The sequence below is a fragment of the Marmota flaviventris genome, chromosome 4 (assembly GCF_047511675.1).
Source record: "Marmota flaviventris isolate mMarFla1 chromosome 4, mMarFla1.hap1, whole genome shotgun sequence".
Classification (NCBI taxonomy): domain Eukaryota; kingdom Metazoa; phylum Chordata; class Mammalia; order Rodentia; family Sciuridae; genus Marmota; species Marmota flaviventris.
Window position 1 is genome coordinate 42,136,954 of NC_092501.1, and position 19,213 is coordinate 42,156,166.

At 35.8% G+C, this 19,213-nt stretch overlaps 1 protein-coding gene across 4 annotated transcripts in view; it reads right to left on the minus strand.

Moving 5' to 3' along the window:
* Nrg3 (neuregulin 3) overlaps positions 1-19,213 on the minus strand; it is a 1,036,772-nt gene that overhangs the window by 865,043 nt on the left and 152,516 nt on the right. The gene's annotated exons all lie outside the window — the stretch shown is intronic.

Here is a 19,213-nt window from a genome sequence, read left to right on the forward strand (position 1 = left end):
ATCTGAGGGCCTGTACTGTGAAACCTTGCAGTCTAAGAGCAAGTAGAAAGACCTTCTGTTTTCCCATTATATGATTCCCTGCAGAACAGCAGCATAAAACCCAGACCAATGAGAATCCAAAACAACCATCCATCCCATACCATTCATCTCTCCATCCATTCATCCACAACATTTGTTGAGAATACACTATGTGCTCTGGTTTATAATAATGTAATTAAATGGGATAATTTCTGAGAGTAATAAAGAAAACTTTATATGAAGCATGAGGTTGGAGTTACTGAGTAAATCTGGAATGTTGTGTCTAACAACATGTCTAAGTGTTTTAGACACTGATCACCAAGTGCCATTAAGAGCACTGCTCCCTTTCAGCCTCACTACTCTGTCTTAGCATATTTACGCATGGCTAAAATCTCCCAGAAAATATCTGGAAAGGAAGGTTACCGGTGGCTGGTGAGTAAGTGGGGTGGAGAGATGGCAGGTGATAGACAAGGTAAGAAACTACTCTGTTCTACAATGAGTTAGTTTTAGAAGTTAAACACTATAATCATAACAGGAAAAATGTATTCCCAAATTCCTATGGACTATCATTGTTGGGATTTTTAATTTTATAAATTTTATAGTTTCAGAATGTCAGATAGTTATCTGGTCATAGGATTAAATATATCCAACTGGCAGAGTCACACTAGATGTATGCCTGCTTGGCACATTTGACTTGTGCTGTGGGCTATCAATCTACTATTTAGGTAGCTATTAATCTGAGAGAAGAATTCAACTAACATCCAGTTGGATACAGAGAGGAGCCAAGGGTTCTCCACAGGCCATATACATTGGAAAACATGGGATTTGGCATGAGATTTTATCACTGCAATCTGAAATACAGAAAAATACACACAAAATCTATAAACTCAGAAAATGAGAGAAACCTTATAAAGGCCCTGTGGAATAGTGGTCTTAATAATTTTCAATAGGAGGTACAAGAAAACTGCAGGAAGCTATTTGGCAACTAAACGATCATTAAAAAAAATTAAAGGATGCAGAAATGAAGGATGTAGTGAAACCATGAAAACAGCAGACATAGATAAAATCCAATGGAAAGAACATAATTTATCAAATGCAAGATGTAAGGAATGATATGGAGAAAACACCTGACTCATCCAAAAAAATACAGGGAGAAATGATAAAGGGTCCTCTTAGAATTGATGTTGATAGAAGATAACAGAAATCAAAACCTAAGAAGCAAAGAAGAAATCTGAATAAAGCAATAATCAAAGACTTACTTAAAGAGATGTTTCCTAACCTAAGAAAACACCTAAGTACATCACCAGAAGCGATTGCTTATAATGTAGGAAGAATTTTTGAAAGACAGGCAGGATGTCAGCATATACAGTTTTATTTACTTTATTAATTTATTATTGCACTGCATGCATTTGATAATTAAATACATTTGATGTAAAGCAAAGAAAAAGCCTGAAAAGGCACCAGTATATTATTCCTACCTACACTGCAATTCCTATGTGGGGGTAACTGGGATACCATTCTAAACTGCAAAAAAATATGTGAATACCTAAAGAAAAAATAATCAAAAATGAGAATATAAGGAATTGGAACTATCAGATAAGAATTATATATTTTACTCTTATAACATAAAATGATAGCCCTGAACACACACACACAAAAATATTTGTCACTAAATAATGACTTCATAAACTGGAGTGCCCACAAGAATAAATGAAGCAAAGGAAGAATTTCAACTTTTTCCCCCTTCAGGATTTTATTCTGAGTTGACTAATATTTGGTTGAGGTAAGGAATAAAAACCATTTAGTGTAAGAAAACACACCAGCTCACAAGCCTGAGATTGCTTATTTCTTTTCTTCTCCCTCAGGTACTATCAATATAGTGTAGCTTTTTACAGGACTATCACACAACACTTGAATTAAGCACTAAAAGAATCATTAACATTTTCTACCATGGCATTGTCCTCGCTTAAAGTTAATTCTGGATTTGAGAGGCTCAAAGTCCTAATGTTATTTTAATGACATCATTTATTTCCCAGGGACCAATGACACTGCCACAGATTCTCATACATTTTAAATGAGTAAAAAATTGTCTAAATATCTAACAATCAATATTGCAGAATAAAAATAATAGCAAAAATTCATGTCCTTTTAGGGAAAAATAACCTCTAATAAAATGTCTTGAAAATATTACCATTATGTGTCAGTTGAATCCTATTGTATAATTATCATTCAAAGTGTTATGTCTATAATTTTATTCAAAATATTTTGACCTAGAATTCACTTTCCCTTGATATTTAGAACAAATAAAAACTAAATGACAAAATAGCACAAGAAATGTCTTGCACATATTGCTCAAATGGCCTCATAAAACAGTAGACAAAAAAAAAAATTGTGAATATTTTTTATTTGAAAATGGGAGGTTAAGTCTCCCACACATTACTAATGCTAATGAATTCCTTACCACAATGAACCATCCTTTAGTAAAAGTCAAGCTTCCACTGATATTTTTAAATGTATTCTGTGTTTATAAATGCACATACTTTGTCTCCCACAAGAGTCCATTAAATTTGAGTTAGAATAGTAAATTGTGGGGGCAACATAGTATCATTAACTTCAGAGTATTTACAATTTTTAAAAACTGTTTGCATCAGAAATGGATTGTAACTCCAAATATATAACATCTTCAACTTTTAATTTTCTTGAGCTGGGGATGTAGCTCATTGGTTGAGCATACCCAGTGTGCACAAGGCCCTGGGCTCAATCCCCAGCACCATGTAAAAATATATAAATAAAATAAGAATTTAGTTTTTGTCATTTGCCATCTAATCTTCTGAAAAATAGTTTAAATCCATACATGGATCGTTATGAAGACTAAAGGTCAATGAGAGGTATATTTTAATTCTATTTTTAAAATTCTAGTTCCGATTGCCACTGTCATTGGAAATGAATGCACAAAACTGAATTTTCAATAAAACACATATTCTTGGATTTAAAAAATATTTATCTTTATTGTTTATCATTTTCCTCTCATATTAAAAGTCAATATATCCTCCCAAATTGTCTCTGAGATTATTTTGGGGTAGGCAGAAACCAATTTATGAAATGCTATATTCCTGGTTTGTGCCTAGTTTTCCGTTTTACTCCTCTAACTGGATGTGAACTCTGCTTTGATTCTGAAGACCTGGGTTCAGGTAGCAATACTGATACCATGTCACTTGATCCAGTCATTTCACTTCTCTGAGCTAGCTTTCTTAAATGTAAAATAAGGAAGTTGTACTAAATAATCCTTTAGTTACAAATTTTGTGTTTGGAATTCTGCAACACAGTATCATTTAATGAAATGAATGCATCAGCAGCCCAGCATTCTTTCATATGAAAAGAGAGAGATGGAGGGGGGAGAGGAGGAAAGGGAAGGAGGAAGAGAGGAAGGGAAAAAGGGAGGGAGGGAAGGAGAGAGGGATGCAGGAGGGAGGGGCGGGCCATATCTTTGTTATATACCTTGTTGTGAACCCAGGAGTACTCTGTGACCTATTAGCCAGCTACAGATATTTTTAGTAGTGTTGTTCCATACTGAAGCAAAAATAACCTCTGTTTATGTTTAAAACAAAACAAAACAAAAAAAGGTGGATCTTGGAGCAGCTGTGGTTTATAAATGAGAGAAAGTCTACACAAATAGTTCCCAAAGGTGGCTTTAGGCAGTATTTAAGCAATTTAGCTTTAGAGGTAGATCCAGTGGAATGAAGCAGATTTACAGGTAAAGCTGAGAAGAAGGCATCTGCATCAGTAAATGAAACACAATATTGGACACTTGCAGGAGCAAAAAAAAATAGTGCCTGTTCTTCACCTCAACTCATGGTGTGATCTAGAATGGATAGAAGATTATTGAATTCAAAATGTGACTACTTAATGAGAGTCCTGAAGAAGACCTATAAACCCACACTAGTTAAGTCTCCCTCTTGGGGCAAGAATTCCATTAAGACATCCCAAAGTTACAAGGACTCCTGCTATGGTTTAGATCTGGAATATTGCCCCCAAAGCTCAAGTATTGTGAGTGTGGTCCCAGTGCAGCAAGATTCAGAGGTGGGGTCTTTAGATAATCATTGGATCATGAGGACTCTGACCTCATCAGTAAGAATGGATTAAACAACTGAGAGTTAAATGAACTAGTGGGAGTTGGAACCTAGCTGGGTAAAAATATATCACTGGAGATGTGCCCTAGAAGGGTTTATCTTCTCCCTAGCCACTTCCCTCATCCCTGTTCCTGTCTCCTGCTTTCTGACTACCATGAGCTGAGAGCTTTCCTCCACCATGCCCTTCTGCCACCTTGTAGCTGGCCCACCATGGACTGAGTCCTCTGAAACCATGAGCCAAACTAAATCATCCCTTCTCTAACTAGTTCTTGTCAGCTTTTTTTGCTCACAATGATGCAAAGATGAGTAACACAACTCCTTAGAATAAGACAAAAAAGATAAAGCTCCAAATTCTTATGAAAGTCATAGGCTTTAAGAATATTTGTAAGTAATCTGGTAATAGTATTTTCAACTAAGTCTTTATAAATAGTTGGAGCTGGCCATGAACTTGAGATCCTTCTGTCTCAGTATCCCAATCACTGTGATTATAGGCATTCATCACCATGCAAGGCTGCAATATTTCACTTCTTAACTCTCTAGGATGCATTGTAGTACTGAGTTTTGAAACCAAATTTTTCATAATTAGGTAAGTCTGAAGGCCATACTTCTATTTAAAAGGCTTTTTAGAAGAACAGTTGACATGCATGAACTTTAATTTTTATTCAAATATACCTAAAAATGCTGAGATACATTGGGGCAGAGGGATAATTGTAAACGTGTCAATTTCTGTTTCTGACAGTAGTAGGTTATGGTAGTAGACAGAATGTAGATGTTAGAACCAGCTAAGCATAGACTGAATACCTGCCTTTATCCTTCCTGGTATGTAATAACAGGAAAATTACTTAATCTTCTCCTGCCTTACTCTTTAGAGAGTTTGCTACTGAACTATCTGATAAATGTTCTTTTGCTAACCCTCGCTGTCTTGAAGAACACATGTGTGGCTATACAGTTTGCAAATGAGATTGTAAAGACACACATCAGAGTGCCAAGCAAGATATTTTCAAATAGCTAAACTTCAGTCCACATAAATGAGAAATATATATCTCAAGAAAGATTACATGTTTTACGTGTGTGCAATATACATATATATCTCCATTTTCCTATATATTTACATACATATACATACATATACACACATACATATATACATATTTGTGCATGTGTTTGTGCATATATGTGTGTGTATATTTACTGATACTGTATAAAGGTATATATGCATGTATAGATATGTGTTATTTCAAAATCCTGAAAGTTCCTATGTATATGTGAATCATTGAAATATGATATACAAGTATAGTTGAATGTGGAAAGTGTGGGTTTCTAAGTTTATGGTGTCTTAAAAGTATATCAAATAATTAAGTAGAATATCCATGGCCAATTGATATATTTACCTAAATCCTCATCATTTTTTTCTTCGTAGTGGTGATAATGTAAAGGACAAATGTTTTGATCATAGGCAGACCCAGATGTGAACCCTGCTTTTTATCCTTACTGTGTACTGTGGGGTAATAATTCATCTTCATGGGCTTACTTAGTAAGCACCTTTTTCCAAAAATTGTGTCTGGGTAACCTGACAAAACTCATGTTGTGAGTAGTCAGTGAATGTTTTATTAATGTATCCCTGAACAGGGATTGCAATACATGGATAAACCTTGGGCAAGTGTGCTGGGGGTTCCACATCAGGAGGAGCCATCTGGAAAGAAGACAGGGAATTCAGAGTTGAGCTTATAGAAAGCGTAAGCCTGTGTTGTTTTCCAGTTGTTGTAAAGGTCACTTCTTGGATTAAGACTACTGCCCTCCATAAATTAAAGCTAATTCCAAGCAAGGATTTCTGACTCCTCTCAATACAGTTGTTGGACACTTGCAAAAGATCAGAGAAACCAAGTAGAATGTAAGATAAGTTCACTGCTCTGCAGAGCTCTGGATTCACAAATGAAAAGAGGAAATATCATGCCTCAGAGATTAATCACACCCTAACTTGCAACTGAATGTAAAACACCACAATTCCCCAGAACTGGAGCTGTACCCTGTTGCCATTTCCAAAATATTTAACATTATCCTCAATGCAGGACTATAAATTCCACCCACACTTATTTGACTCCCATTTCATAAGTGAATAATTCCTGATATTGGAATCAAATTTCATGGCTAATAGGCTTTCTGATTACTAGGAATTGTTGCTATTTAATTTGGAAAAAAAAGACATATTGCTCAGACAAGAGAGTCATCATTTTCTAATGGACTTTGGATCATTTCACAACATCCTTTCCTACTACTACTGAGGCATTGACAGTGCTAATCATTACTCTTAAATGGGTTGCCTTGCTCTAAAATTTGGTTGCACAATATAACTAGTAGGGAATTTCCAAGAGTTTTAAGCTGTGTAACATATTATCCTGTTTATATAATACAGCCTGGGTGTCTTTAGGGATTAGGTAAATTTAGTGCCAGAAACACATATTTTTCTTACAAAAATGTATGAGTGTGCAATGTTGCCAAAGAGTTGAACAGCAAGCTCTTCTCAGTTCAGTGGAGCCTGTCATAAAATCACCCAACAATAGCATATATGTCTCCATCATTCTTTCTAGGTCAGATGACCAAGAAGGAGTAGCTGAGTGTTTAAGGAGTCAAAAACGTGCAAAAATGTGTGATAGAAACCAGGTTGATGAGCTGGAAGAGACAGAACAGTGATGTGTCAAGCATCAAGGTGAAGTGAAGAAGGAAAGATGGATGCTCAGGTGGGAGTCTCAGAAGCAAATCATCAGAGAGGATGATCAAGTCTAAGCATCACCAGGCGTCAGCCCAGAATTTCCCTTTACGCAGTCCCTGGAACTTTCACTGAAGGTCAAATTAGAAGTATAAAAGTCACCTCTAGACTTAGCAAATGGAGTCACTCGTGGCTACTTAAAGGAAAAACTGAACAAAAATCATGGGTTCTGCATTGCACATGTCTGAAATTGAGGTCTCCTCACTTTTACGCTTACATGGACTGTCATTTTGGTTGAGTTATGCAACTTCTTCAAGCATCTCCACCTGAAAAATGGATAAAATGAAAAGAGGTAACATCATAGGACTGCAATGAGGAATAAGTAAGACAACATATGATCCATGTTGGCATAGTACTAGGGTTTGACAAAAACTCAGAAAATATTAATCATGTGAACTTATTTATGGATCATATAAAGCATGATAAGAAAAAATGATTTTAAGATAATTGTTATTAAATAATCTCAGTTTACATTTTTCAAAAGAGATTTTACAAATGTAAGTACAATCAGCCCTCTGTGTTCATAGGTTCCACACTCACAGATTCAAACAATGAAGGATCAAAAATATTTTAGACAACTTTATGTATGTACAGAACACATAGAGATGATTTCAAGTATATGAGAAGTACTGAGTTCATATGAAAATGAAATGCTATTTTATACAAAGAACTTGAGCATCCATGGATTTTGGTATGTGGGGGGTTCCTGGAACCAATTCCCCATAGATACCAAGAAACAATTATAATTCAGAAAGCATAGGACTCTCACTATTATGTTTTCAGTTTAGAGAAGTTGTATTCTTCAAACAATTAGTGAAAGGTTAAATTATTTGACATCCAATAATTTAAAAAATCATCATAGTCATATTAAAAAAAACCAAAAAAAATACTAGGTTTAAGAGTGTTAATTTCAAAACTATTGGGCTTGAGATTTTTTTGTGCAATTAAGTGATCTCTATCACCCTGTATCCCCACTCTTCACTTTTTTCCTCTCCCTTGAACACTGACATTCCTTTCCATGATTTCATATATACTTACATACACCTGTGTATCATTAAGATTTAATTCTTACTGACCTGACTCACATAAGAGTATCCACAAATACCACGTATGTACATTACATTTAGTTTTCCAAGTTCTTGTGTATGTACTTTTACCCTGTGAAGTATCTAAGAGGCAGATGTCATTAGCAAATCAGTTAAAATAAAGGGTCACTGAGGTTCACTATGTTTAGGTACCCATATGAAAGCTCACACAGTGAACTGGAGCCTGAAGAAGACTCAAAGCTGCTGTCTTCCAGGACTGTGCACATTCAATAAGACTGTTCAACCTGGATAAAAGTCTCATGCTCTTATGAAAACAAAATAACAAAATAAAACAAAATGAAACAACTCTATCAAGTCACTTTGAAAATGGAACAGTGTGAACAAGGAAATGAGAAAGAGCAGAACTACATTTCTGCCTTGAGTCAGGAACAAGATAAGCTCTCCCTGCAGGGTATTAGATGGAATGTGTCATATGTCTACACCAGAGACAATGCAGGTGTCTGAAGATTACTGCAGCATGCTTTTGGCCCTAGTGCCATGGAGACCAAACTTCAATCTGCAGAGCTTTACGTTCCGCTCTGATGGAGCTGGGCTTGGTGCCCAGTCAAAGTACAGATGATCCTTGTGCCATGACTGGACAGCCCATGTGCCAGGGGCTGTCTGGCAGTTCAGGACCCACTCATAGTTCCTGGGAGTAGAGCCAGGACCTGCCAGGCAGTCTGACTCCATCTAGAGGATTCCAACCAGACAGAGAAACATTTGTCTGTGAGCTGCCATGGAGAGTTCTCAAGTAAGTGTGGCTAAAAATATATTCTGCCTGCTTCAGGGGCACCATCAACTTGGAGTTCAAAGTACATGAAAAAGTCTGTAGACTAAATGGAACAGAAGCTGTGTTGTTGATGATCATAAATTATAATCTAATTCATCTTCCACTGATTAGTAAAACAGCTTGCAAATAGTCTGATCATCTTGAAAGTAAATCTGGCTACTGACATGTTATAGAAAGTGTTCTCCAAGATCTGTTGGCTAAACAGTGATGACCCTAAACTCAGCATTACAGTAGCACCTCTTCCCTCTCATTCAAAACAACATGAACAACAACAACAAAAATTACCTAACAGGGAGGGGAAAGCATAACCAGAATTTAGTTATAGATGTAAATTCATCTGGAGAGTGGCTGTTCAATGGCTGTACAGTTCAAGCTATGCAAGATAAAAAAAAGTTCTAGGGATCTGCTCTGTAACATTGTGCTTACAGTTGACTACACTGTATTGTACACTTCAAAATCTGTTACAAGTAGACCTCACGTTCTGTGAGTTTACCAAAAATTAAAAGAAACTGTGAATAGTCTTCCACAGGAAGGATGACATGTCTTGATTTTAGCATCACATAAAATAAAAAAGACTTTGAATCATAGAGGCTTAGCTTTGAATGCTAGCTTCAGCCACTGAGGAAGCCACTCAAACTTCCAGAACCTGATTTCCTCATCTATAAAATGGGAATAATGATCTGTGTCCTATATGGTTGTTAGGAAGATTAAATGAGATAACAATTATGAAAGCAAATAGTATAATAGGTTACCTAGAATCAGAACACTTCACAATTAATGATCCCCCCTTTGTTGTTATGACATTTTTTAATGCTGATGAGTTTACCTAGTCTAAAATGAGGTACAGTTCTGATCTAACCACTTTAAGTGCAACCTTTAGGTTAAATGCAGTTCTTACCTCCTCATGCTAGTTAACTTTTAAGAGGAGTCTTACTTAAAAACTGAGTGAGCCAGTTTCCTCTAAGCTCTGTTCCTGCCCATGATCCTAGAGCTGAGAATCAACAGCACAAAACAGTTCCATACCTCACTGCAGAAATAGCAGATTTATCTTGTCTGTCTTTATACATGTGCAATAGCAAAACTAGCCTTGAAGTGTAGATTATGGCCTTAATGATAAGTATTGTAAGACCTCAATTTCTATGTAGAAAAATTCAGATCACTGAATCTATATGTTAGGAAGTCTTTTAACCATGACATAAACTAATTAAAAGCACAATTGTCAAGCACTTTATTTAACACACTAAGTTTTGAACAGTGCAAATATCACCCTACAAATACCAAAAATTATTCTTGGAATAATGAATAAACAGTTGTATCTATCACCTCACAAAATAATCAAGAAAAAAAATGACAAATTTTGCTCCCAATCTTTGTGCACCTATTTTAATACATTCTTTAAATGGATGAGAAATATTTTACCAACAATTCATAAGAAATAGTTAAATAAATACTCATACATGCTGATATATTTTCAGGACAAGTAGTAATGCCACTGAATTAAAGAGAATGAAAATTCAAATCCTGAATTGATTTTAATAAGACATCTAGGCTACAGTTTAGCATAGCAACAGTGCTAAAAATAAGCAATGAGGACACATTTTTTCTACTTTCATTATAGAAAATACAGTGCATGCCCAAAGATGCTGAGAAGGAATGAATGCACTATAAAGGAGAAAATAAGAGCAAGGAAACCACAGGGTATGAATTTTATCTCCTGCCTTACAGCTTCACACCATAGGGAGTTAAAATGAATCCATGTTTTAATATGTTGTCTTGAATACCACAGGCATTGATACACATCGGTTCATTCCTCTAGCAGCACGTTAGTGGTAGAGTGGGTTGATGCATTTGACCTTAGGTCAGTCCTCACTCCCTGGGATCCTAAAGTTGTAGTAAATTCTAGAAGGCATGCTGGGAGAGTCTGACTAGAAAGCATAAGTGCAAGCTGCTCAAACTACAGGGCAGCTCAGTAAAGAAAATCAAATCCTCTAAGTAAGTGCCAAACTCCATTCAGCACCGTGGACAACACTTGCTAAAGTGCATTCATTTTTGAGTCTTTGCTTTGGAGACTATTTCTTTGGTTTCTAGAGAACACAGGTAAAAATGAGGTTTCTCCTCAAAGAAAACTACTAGAGAAAGGGGGCATCTGTTCTTATTAGTCCACTGGGCCTGGGTAATGTTCCAGACCCTGAGAAGTGTTCTGGGAGTGTTCTTGACCCAATAACACAGGCCAAGGACTCTGACATTACTTAGCTCCCAGTCTGTTTGGCAAAGACAAGGAAAGCTAGTAAACTGGAGAGAGTGGCAGAGTGTTTGCCTAGCATGTGAAAAGACCTGGGTCCAAGCTAATGACCAAAAGAAAGAGAAGAAGAAGGAGGAAGGGAGGAGGAAGAAGAGGAGGAGAAGGAAAAGAAGAAGGGAAAGAGGAAGGAGAAGGAGGAAGAGGAAGGAAAAGGGGAAGAAAACTAAGAGGAGGAGGAGGAGGAGGAAGAAAAGAGAAGGGAGTGGTTGAGAGGAGAGGCACTCTATTCTGCCCTTTACCACTATGCAGGATGCATCTTATAGTTTCTAAGCCACTCATTCTGTTTTGAGAATACATGTGCAAACATATATTCAAATAGAAATCCAAGAATCTTGTGATTTTGGAGAACCACTATTTTGTGTGCACATATCTGAGATTAAGAAACCATTAAACAACAGACATCATGGATATATTCTCTGCCTATTCATTACTATAAACTCATCTAATAAAGAATTAACTCTTAACATACATAAGAAACTTGCAAAGATGATAACAGAATTTTTAAAAGGAATAAGTTTTCCTTCATTGTTTTAGCCATTATTGCCAGAAATACTAGAAAAAATACAGATACTCTGACTCTCCACTTCAAATAATTTCTAAGGCAATACAAGATCATTGCTTATTCTTATTTAAATTTTTCCACTATTGCAAATATATTACTACAATTTTAAATTACCTGTGACTTTTTAAAAATCTGCACTCAGACAACAATAAAGAGTATATATTTTATAAATATAAACTGGTATTTGCAAGATATGAAGGATTAAGTAGTAAAGTAAGTGCAAGTCCAGGTAAGCATAGGGTATAATTGAATAATAATTTGAAATGTGCTATGCTGAGAGTTAAAGGGCCCATGCTTAAAATTCCTTGTGCATTCTAGAAGGTACTAAATTCTTGCTTATCACACATGCTCATATACACTCAACCCAATCACAAATCAATCACTCTTTCCTTCCTTCTTTAATCATCTTTTAAGTTTTGTCTGGGTACCTAATTCTGTGCAAATGCTGTGTGATAAAATAAATAGGTAAAAAATAAATATAGTCCTGGTCTTAAAGAAGAGGGACTAAAATATTCAATTAATATGGAATTATAATGTAATGGAGTAAACACAGTGATTGCTATTTACAAGATAACTAGAGAGATGAAGGGAAATATAAAGTCAGATAGAAGGCATCAGGCAAGAATTCCAAAGGTACATGCTAAAGATGATCTTAATGGATAAAAAGGTTTTAACTAAGTAAAGAGGGAATGAAACACTGTAGAAAAACATCTGTACTTGAAGGGAAAATTGCATTATTTAGAGTACATTTTTCAGGCTACCTCATTCTAACCTTGCATTGAGCTATTTTACAATTCTGTAAGTTGTTGATAACTGTTAACAGCACAAAATAATTTCTACCTATGGACATATACTCTACTTCCTGTTGGAGTTCCCATTGACCAACTCCTTCATTATAGCAGAGGGCAACTTTGCCTCCAATTGCACATTCTTTTCAATATTCCTGATCTATAATTATACCTTTCCTTTGGATCCTCCTTTAAACTTGTTACATCTTATTTTCCATAATTAATAAGTTATATTAAATATATAATACATGTCCATTTTTTACCTGCTTAAAGTCATGATTTTTACATGGTTTTTAAAATAATTATTTAACAGTATAATTCCAAAATTAAGATACTGAAAGGGCAAATGAGTACCTTTAAAGAGGACAACTTGCCCTATAAACTCCTGGTCTTAAGTAAAAGAAAAAATATCTTCAAAGACCTATGAAATGAGAACTACAATGACACAGATCTCTTAGAACTAAGGGTTATTTCAACCTGCTTCTCTTCTACTTAAATTGTGATTATTCTGATCTGCCTGGATCAGATCTGCCACGATATTGTCTTCAAATATTGAAAACCATGAGAATGTGTCATGAGAATTTTCTACTCCAAGAAAGAATGACGATCTAATTGTTCTCTCCACTGCTTCTAGAAAACAGTACAGTAAGACGAGACATTGTCAAATGCAACAGCATCAAAAAAAAAAAAAAAAAATGGGAATCGGAAGAGGCCAGAGAAGAAAAACATTCTTTTGTATTTTGAAATATTCTTAGTCTATCTTTTCTAGATAAAGTATCAAGAGTTTTCACTAATATTCTTAAAATACACATTCAGCTTTCTTAGGGACAAAGATAACTTGCTATCAGTTTGTAAACTCCATTTACATGGAATTGGCAGATTGATCAGCAAAACAGTAATATCACAGCTCTTAAAATGAAGCAAAATTAATATTTTTTAAAAAGTGTTTGGAAATATGAAAGAATCTAATGAAAATAAAAGTTAAAATCTCCATTCATTTAACCTCAGGACCAGGGCCAATATGAAGGGAATTATATATCAATGCATGGGTCCTAGATCTCCACTCCTTCTGACCAAGAACATCAATTGATGGACTTAAATAGCCCAGATCCTGAACAGCCCATATGAAATCTATATCTCCAAGAGGGAGATTTAGACATTAAATGACTACTAAAGTGTTTTATTTTCCTGAGAATTAGAGAAAAATTCAAAGTCCTTTCTGAAGGTTTCATTCACAGGAATGGGAAAATTCTACCTGAGAAAAAGAAAAGGGAAAGTCATATGCATATTTGAAATGTACTTCACATGGTCAAGCTAAACATTGTGAGAAAAGAATAAGGACTGCAAATTGGTACCTAAAGAGAGTTGAAGACTTGGCAGTGATCACGATTGTATTTGTTTTTTGTTGTTGTTGTTTTGATGAAAGAGAGTTCTATGTTAATACTAATATTGAAATTGAGTTTAGTTATGTATGTGGTAGGCAATAGGCACTTCCAACTATGGGATGGTGTGTTTTTCAATTCCTCTTGGGAAAAACAGATAATTTTAAACAATATGATAGTATATTAGCAATGCTTACTTATAAAACATGTATAGACAGTGAAATTGCTTTCTATTTCATTTGAAATGTGCAGTCACTTGGATAATCAAGTAATTTCTATCTGTATCACCTTGAAATTATTAGCAGTAACTAAGAATAAAGAGTTAGGATATTATAATTAAAGGTTGAAAGAGGCATAGCTAACTTGTAAAATATTAACCCTGACAGATGCTTTCTAGAGAGTATCTACTGTGCAACACCCATTCAGACATTTAATTAAAATCCCTGGTCCACCTAACACAAGTCTGTGGGAATAACAGTGCTTCATTATCCAATATGACTTAGCACTAATAGATGTGTGCACTCAGTTGGAACAACTTTACCTAAAATAATGTGGCATTAAAAAGCACTGATGAAATTTTGTATAGAAATGGGACAGGTCTTCCATGATGGACACGTGGAAATGTTTATAGATAATGCATGAGGCTGAGAAAATGCAACCAGATTTTTCAGATAGGTAGGGATCCATGTATTCCAGATTCCTTAAAAATATTGGAACATCTAGATATTAATTTTCATTTTCTATCACTAAGGGTATTACTAAGTGTGTTTCAAATTTCAAGAATTATTTCGACCCTTGCTTAAAATGCAGCCCACAACTAATCAGTCCACTTCTTTCAATAAGTGCCCTCAAGAGCTTCCCATTCCTGTTGAATTGAGCGCAGAATCCTAAAAGTTTGTCCTAAACTTTCTTAGTTATTGTAGAACGTATTTCTACAAGTTTAACTTCCATTATTTTTGTCTATAGTTTGTCGCTGCTGCCCCCGTTTGTATAACTCAGCAGATGCCACTCAAAATCTGTATTCTATAACTCAACCACATACAAGATTTTATAACTCTGCACCTCACAACAATTAAAAATACATTGACACTTTTTATTTAAATCAAATGAACATTATCATTGTTTTGCCTTAAGTACATATGAAAATGAATAGTGCTTGTCCTTTTAACAAAAATGTTCTTGAATTCCAAAATGGAAATTCAATCTTGACAATAGCCTCCATTGAAGTAGAGAGTGGTTTTCTTGCTTTATAGAAAGATTTTGATACACATCATGTTTTTTCTCTGACCTATGTCTGAACTTATTTTTAGTCTTTTTTCTCCTATTAGATTTTCATCTGCAATTCTTGCCTGTAACCACCACATATGATACAGGCACCACTTTTCAACTCACTTGGATTTGAATCATATGATCCAGAGCCACATTACTGTGACCTGGAGTGTTGTGCAGACAGTAATACAGTGCCTGTTTCTGAATACTCTTCCTACACTTGTATTCATTCAACCCAATCATTATTGTTAACATCATCACCACTTCTGTTTTTTGTGATGTTTCCTGATTAAAGAAACAAGCAAAGGTCTGAAGAGCCAAACAATCTTGCTTTACCTCTCTGAATGAGACTGCCTCCTGATCTTTTTATACTCAACACCCTTGGCTGCCCTCCCAAAGATATCTGTCTTCATGGAGAACAGTCAGCCTCAAGCCAAAGATTTGAGAAAAGAGCTGTTCAGCATCTCTCTGAGCAGACTCTTGCCAATCAAAAAAGAGCAACAACTGTATCAAAAAACTGTGTTAGAGTGCCCCCTATGACTTCAACCCAGGATTTCTGTCTGAGGACTGTTCCCTCAAAGGAATCATTTGTCAGGAAGACTATCTGCCAACATAGGGTATGTTATATTATTTTCTGAGGTGATTCTTTAATTCCTAAAGGCCTATTAATTATGCCTCTTGAGATTATAAAAGCCCCCTTCAGATAATTAAATAAGCCATTAAAAGTACTAAAATGGCCCCAAAGTCCTAAATAGCTCATTAGAGGTGAACATTAATTAAATTGTTCTGTAGAATCTTGAGTAAAGGTTACCATCCTCACTGCAGGTTCCTGGAAACCCTCAACATGAGAAATAATCCACAAACCAGGGTACTTTCTACAAAATCTGTCAAAAGAAAAAGTATGCTTGTAACTCCTGACTAGCGTGCTAACAGTCCTTTTTTAATTATGTTGCTTAAATTTGAAAATGTCATATGAGTTATACATAAGATCTCTGAAGCTGGTCATCTTTGGGGCCTCCAGTGGGTAACACAGCCAGGCAGGCAAAGATCACAGGGAAACGATGGGTTGACAGCTGTGAATGTAATACAGTGACAAATCAGAAGCATCTCAGGGAAGAGGTAAGTGACCATAAATGAGAACCATTATTCAAAAAATAAAAATGCTAGTACAAGCAGACGTTATATATCTTTTTTTTGTTCTGAAACAATCACATCTTTTAATTAATTATCATATTGTAGAATCACCATAACCATTAACATAACAACTATCATTTATTAACGATAGCTTGGGACATGTCAAATGTAATATATATGTATACACATATAGATTATATGTATATTTTTAATATAAATGTTTAATTTAATCCAAAACACTCTGTAAAAGTGGCATTTCATGTGTATTTTACAAAAAAAGTAAAGCTTCCTCAGCACAGTTAATGAAGTTTTTCAACAACATGCAGCCATCAGCAATAAAAAATAATTTTAAACACATTTTCATTTGGTTTCAATGACATCTCTCTTAACCATCAAACCAAGCAGACTACAAGCAGATATGGAAGCATTTGTAACTGGTCTCCACACAATTCCTTATATTGGAAGCATATTTCTTATTATATCCTTTTTCACTCAGGGGCCCTTGATGACTGATCTGATTCTCTTCTATTTATAACAATGTTAGATGCAATTGTCTTATACCTTGAGTATTCACATTATCATACAGCAAGTTGTCAGATTGGGCTGTTATGAAATAGGAGATGATTTCCATCTTCACTTTGGTTCTCCAGTTTCATATAATTAATATTTTATTAGTTTAAAAAGAAACTAGATTCAGGCTCAGTTTTAGCATGATTAATTGTGAAGCAATTAGCCCTCTCTGAATACACATTATGATTCCTGTCCCACCCCCAATGCACAGGAAAGTCCTATCACAAGTTCTACCTATTCCCTCCAGTGTGTGTAACAGTCACAAGATTTGAAAACCAGATGCTCCAAAGAGATGAACCAAGTCACCATAGCTCCTCCCCAAATGTTGACCTTCCCTGGATTTAAACCAAGTTCTTCAGCTATTGTAGGAGAAGGCTGCAAAGGCTTCATTGATTTTGAATACAGCAATGTCCTCCAGTGACCAGACTGCTTTGGAAACAGCTTGCTTTGTTGTGGAATCCATCCTGTTCCCATAATGGGAAGCTCCACACCTACTCCTGACCAGAAGATGATCTGTGCTAAAGATATAACACACAAGTATCAGCATCTGGACTTCTTTTTAAGAAGAAGCTCCAAGCACCTTCAGCTATCCTGAAGCAATAGCTGTTCCTGTTTTCTTTGAGAAAACAAGGCTTTAACTTTAACATGACTTCTGGGTTACTGTGGTGTTGAGAAAACTTTTTACTTTTTTTTTTTTTTTTTAACTCAGTAAGATGTTTTCGAGAAGACACCAAACTGGTACAAACTCTGTCAAAATGCCTGGTTTTCTTTGCACTCTCTGTCCTATTCTGAGGCAGAACTGCAACCTTGCCTTGCTCTCTATCACTTGCATTATTTTTTGTTTTGTTTTGGATACATTTTCAGCTACAACACCCACATTATAGCTGTGAAAAATGCATCTGTAAGACCATCACAGAGTATACTGTCAGCCAGTGGCACCTACTGGCTCGCTCCAGTTCAAGTGAACCAAATGAGCAGGCTTGCCCAGACTTTCTATGACTTTTGCAACCACAATGCTGGAGATTCTTATCCATATTGACTGCAGTGCAAAGCCCACAGCTTTTAGACTTAAACATCAGATCATCTGAAAAGAGTAGGGGATTCTTGTACCCATGATAGTGTATCCAACAGGATTCTATCTACAACCTGCTGCCAAACTATGTGCAAATATGACCGTTAGACACCTATCCTGGAGTGACAGTGGCCCTCTTCAGGACTTCTTTGATGACAGGCTCTCCTGTCATCAAAGGTCCAGGACATGAACAGTTCTAGTGGCCATGCCATCCAGACAATGACCACAGGGTCCTAATCTGCATTTACACTGTTATAACCACTACTAGTGAGGCAATGCCCTTCCCTGTGGCTCACATGCTGCCCCAAGAGGTGAAGCTTGGGAGTGCCCTTAATTATTCTGTATTGTATATAAGTATAATCAAGCTTTGCACAATATATTCAGGAACTCAGATCTCCTTTTTGTGTCCTCAAAAAGGGCAACTTAAAACAGAGGTGGATTCCTACAACATTAAGTCAGTATGAAGGTTTGTATAAGTAGAGATGTGTGCTGATCTAGGAGTATTGCCTTGCACTGTGGAAAAGTCAGGTCAGAGAACTCCAAGGAGTTGAATCACTACCCTCATAGAGGGTTTTCCTATCTTTCACATCCAGTCTGCAGTTATTAAGTACCTCATATGTGAGGATCTTCCAGGCTCGGTGGGATGGAAATTTGAGGTTTTGAGATGTGCTGGGATAAATTTAGTTTCATGTATTTTCTTCTCCCTTATCATCAAGAATCAGATTATTGAAGAGCAAAAAGGCAAATGTCACAGTAAGTTGAGGTGACTAGTATCTGAGGAATGTCTTTGAGTGCAAGTAGAAGAAACTTTGGCTTTACAGGGTAGAGTTTTTGTCATTGTTGTTGTTTTTTCAAATGATCAGAAGTCTGCAGGAAGGCAGAAATTCAGAAAATCCTTAGGCAGGGTGTGGTCTCTTTTTAATGTTCACAAGAAGACAACTGTGATTCCATCCATATTTAAGGAAAAAAAAAAAGGAAAAGTCAATGCTACAGAATTCCATTTATTAAACATTGTTAGGAGAATCCTTATTCCAATGGGTTTTACTCTAATAGGTTTTAATCCTTATTCTAAAAATGTTAAGAAATTTTTTTTCCTAGATGTGATAATAGAATCTAACAATAGCAACAACAAAGAGAGTGAGGTTGACTTTAATATTAGACAACAGAGTCAGGCACACATGGCTTGCACAACCCTAATTTGGGAAAGTCTGTGATTAAATTAGTGTCCTCTCTTCCCTCCCCTACCTGGTTCCTACTCTTGTCAACATCTCTCCTCTAGGAACTTTTCTTCAATAGACCTTAGTGTGATTGGGCACAGCTACTCCCATGGAGGCTCCATCTGTT